This window comes from Conger conger, chromosome 16 (assembly GCF_963514075.1).
Source record: "Conger conger chromosome 16, fConCon1.1, whole genome shotgun sequence".
Classification (NCBI taxonomy): domain Eukaryota; kingdom Metazoa; phylum Chordata; class Actinopteri; order Anguilliformes; family Congridae; genus Conger; species Conger conger.
In genome coordinates this window covers 10,234,791-10,239,230 of record NC_083775.1, presented here as the reverse complement: position 1 = coordinate 10,239,230, position 4,440 = coordinate 10,234,791, and the positions used below count along the sequence as shown (strand labels likewise).

Here is a 4,440-nt window from a genome sequence, read left to right as displayed (position 1 = left end):
AACTAGTCTCTGCAGTCAAGGGTGGAGTTTGAGCGCCCGTTACCTTCTGGGAAACACAGGCTGGAGATTCAAGCCAAACTGGACGTGTTTGTTTTCAGAAGTTTTGCCCCATATTTAGGAAACGGCTACACTGACAGTGATGAGGGGCGGCCTGTAGCGTAGTGGTTAAGGTATATCTTTAAAAAAAATAAACTCATTAAATTCCTCTGCTTGTTTTCGAGCTTCATCATATTTCCTGGTCAATTCATTCATTCGTCTTTCATAGTTTTCTGTCATTTCTTGTTTTTCTTTTTCTGCTCTTTCCCTCCTGGCCGTCCTTCTTTCTCTTCTGGATCTCTTCTTCTTGCTCCCTCTTCAATTCCTCCTGCAGCCTGGCCAGCATTTTTCTCTCGCATGTTTCATGTTTCTCTACTTTTTGTTGCTGCTCTTGCATCTTTCTTGTCATCTCTTTCATCTCCTCTTTGTGTTTTTCCTGCAGCTGATCTTTCTCTTTCAGTATTCTCTCACATTGTTTCTTTATGGCAAATTCTGCCTCCTGGAACATCTCATTGGTGTAGCAGCCTCCTCCGTTCTTCTGCACCATCATGTCTATCTTATCCAGCAGCTCAGAGACTTGGGTGATGTTGGTCACGGCATTATTATTGAAGACATGAAACCTATTTCCACAGTCTTGAATCAGATTTTGGATTGTAGTGTCACCTCTTTGAATGTAACTTTCAATGGATTCATTTTTAAGATCATCCCCTCTTGTGAACACAACTATGGTAAACCTTTCAACAGCATTACCAAAGGTACTCTTAATGATCTGCACTGTCTCCTTCTCTTCCTGTGTGATTCTCCCAATTGCTAGCACTATGAGAAACACATGAGGTCCTGGGGCCGAATAGGAGATGCATTTGGCAATTTCCTCCTGGACCACCTCATGAGACACTTCTGTGTCAAAGAGACCCGGTGTGTCAACTACAGCAACATGCCTGCCAGCAACTTTCCCACTCTTTTCTGACAGCAGGTAGTCACTGATGTCATACTGGACCGAGACTGGAACTCCTCCCTCTGCAGTATGGTGTTTCCTGTGGCACTTTTCCCACTTCCTGTCTTCCCCACAAGCACAATCCTCACACAGTCAGAGCTCTGATCTGCAAAATGAAGAATCAGTGTGAAATTTCAAGAAATGAAGAGAATCATAAAAAGACTTGTCTCAGAATGTGGGCCCTATGTTCATAGTTAGGTGTCTAGTTAGTGTGTGCATGGTCAGATGTAGTTTTGCTAGTTTCAGGGTAAGTAGTTTAAGTGCAAAGTAGGGCACAAGGTTCAAATGCCACCTTCCATTCCCTTTAAAGCCAACTGCATTTGCCCCTTGGTGGGTTTAGAAAGAAGTGGAACAGGCAGTATCACCTCTGAGAAAAAAGATCTGCACCTGTGCGAGTCCTTTACCATTGTTTGAATTGTATAATGTGGTACTCGTTTGTTTTCGCTTCTGATTTGTTGTGACAAGTTCAAGTTAGAGCTCTGCATATTCTAAGGGTTGTCAAACTAAAGTCCTGGAGGGCCACAGGACCTGGAGCTATTTGTGGATTCCTTAATTCCAGCAGCCAATTAAGACATTGAGAACAAGGTGTGCGGACTATCAATAACTTAAATAAATCACTGGTGCCAAAACATTTAATACTGGGAACCAACAGAAATCACTGCCAGACAACCCAAGTGCAGACATTGTGCCCTTCCACTAAACCCGTAGAGACTGAGGCCCTCCAGTACTGGAGTTAAACCCATAGACACTGAGGCCCTCCAGTACTGGAGTTAAACCCACAGACACTGAGGCCCTCCAGTACTGGAGTTAAACCCACAGACACCGAGTACCTCCAGTACTGGAGTTAAACCCACAGACACTGAGTACCTCCAGTACTGGAGTTAAACCCACAGGCACTGAGTAACTCCTGTACTGGAGTTAAACCCTGCAGATACTGTAAGAGTGATTGTGAAAGTGAAAGTGGTTTGTTTTCATGATTATTATCACAAGTTATTAATTTGATGCCAGAACACAGAGATTGCTGATACAAGACAAACCACTGCTTTAAAAGGACCTTGCAGACAAACCTTTAAGGTCAATTGAAGTAAGATACTTTTTTTCTGAAAACCATAGGTGCCAAAATTATTGGCTCCCCTAAGAATTATTGCAAATACAATCAAACAAAGTGAAATTGGCCGTACAATTTTTTTTTGAATTCAACAAAGTACCATGACATTTTGGCTGAAACCCTTATAAAGACTCCAGCAACCGGCCACTATCATTAATTAACATCGACATTAAAATCATCAATAAAGCCTTAGCTCTAAGAATAGAAACTGTCACACCACTTATTGTCCACTCTGATCAAACCGGGTTCATTAAAGGCACTCGTATAACAATACCTGCAGGCTATTCAACTTCATACAACACGCAACCCAGAACAAAAGGGACACAGTCATCGCCTCATTAGATGCTGAAAGAGTAAACTGGACATTTCTATTCACTATATTGAAAACTTTTCGGTTCGGAGCAACATTTATCAACTGGACACTGTACAAACTCACCAATGGCCAATGTCAACAGCTAATGGACTCACATCAGCAAGTTTTGTCTTACAAAGGGGGACCAGGCAAGGATGCCCACTCTCTCCCTCTTTATTTGCCATCTTTATTGAACCCCTTGTTGCTGCAATATGACAAAATAATATCCAAGGAATACCAACTCTAAATAAATACACCCCACAAAATCAGTTTCTATGCCAATGATATTCTAATGTATTTACAGAATCCACAAACTTCACAACAGGAAACAATCATAAGTAATAAATAATAAATTCATAAATAATAATAAAGTAATAAATTAATTCTATAAATGATCAGACTTCTACCACTTTGCAATGAGAGCTGGAACTTGGCAACCCAAACATCACCCTTCCCCTCAACCACTGACACTTTTAAATACCTACATATGTTTCCTAAGAGTCAATGCAATATCCTACTAAAATGTTGAATATCAATTTGCTCTATTGTGTACCTGTCAGTTGTTTCATTTCATCAGTTTGTTTACCATTTGTTCTTTCATTGTTCCCTTCCCTCTCTCATCTCATAATTTAGAAATTGTAATTAAAAAATAAAATCTAAGCTTTTATCAGTTCTCAACAAGGGGATCCCTTTCTTTTATTTTTACCTTCCATTTTCTGTGGTTTTCTTCAGCTGTGGCTTCTGCTTCTTCTCCATCTTCTGTTGAGTCCTCATCAGTGAGCCCTCCATCCCTCCAGGTGCAGCTGATTTTGGCTCCTGGAATATCTTACATCTGATGAAACCTCCATTCTCCTCCACCATCTGCTCTATTTTCTCATCACTGAATGAATAAACCACTAAAAAGAAAAAAAAATGTAATACAAGTAAAGACATTTTAGACCCTGACTGTTTTTTAAAGAATAGGCCTAGCTTATAAATATTCCGTAAGCATTCAATTGTACAGGTCACAAACAACAAGGTCGACAGTTGTGCAGCAACTCACAAGGATCAGTCAAACTTGCCATTTCAGAAGAAGCCCGAGGTTCTCAAAAGTTGATTTGATCAAAATGGCGTTGTGGAAATTAAAAGGGAAACTAATCTATTTCAAGCTGCGTCATTCAAGTATCGCAAACAATGTAGCCTGTGTCCTAATAAACACAGTTACTCATGAGCCAAATAAGATCCAAAGAATTCTCATGAAAATATCTGTCTAATGGTGCTGTGTGTGTGCGTGTGTGCGTGTGTGCATACGTGCGTAGGTAATATGCGTTTGCGTGCGTATGCCTCCATCTTGGTTGGCATTTTTTTTTTTCAGAGGAAGGCCCATTAAAAAATCTTGCACCGGGGCCCATCCTAAATAGCTGTCGCCACTGGCTTCAAGTAAACCTGACGCACACAACTTGTTCGACAATAATCTCTCCAACGGAAGTTGCGACAGGAAGCGCTGAGAAATATGAGAAGATGAAACCTTTTTTTTTATGTATGCTGTGTATGTAACTCCCCTTGACATTTATTTATTTATTTTTTTAAATTTGTCAGAATGCATAATATGATCTATGCAATGGATTATATGTAGGAAAGTAGTTATCATTTTGAATCTGTAAAAATATAGACCAAGTAATTGCTATATATTACATATTACATCCTTGCTATTTTTTAAATTGTTTTTGTACAAATGAACCAACATTCTGCTGCCTGTTTTCTCAAAAACGATGCTGGCTTGAAGAGAACCATCAGATTGTTGCTTTGGAATATTTAGATATGAAGCCACTGGTCAAATGCACTGATTTGACCTTCTGAGAACGCAACTTCTTACAATTCTGAGAAAAAGAACTATTTATTTATGAAAATATGGTCTTGGCCCCATTACATTAACCACTGTGGGGCGGTTGCACTGGAAAATACACGTTA

General features: G+C 39.9%; 1 pseudogene; it reads right to left on the bottom strand.

Moving 5' to 3' along the window:
- Positions 1-259: 259 nt before the first annotated feature.
- Positions 260-3,351, bottom strand: LOC133114025 (GTPase IMAP family member 7-like; annotated as a pseudogene).
- Positions 3,352-4,440: the final 1,089 nt, after the last annotated feature.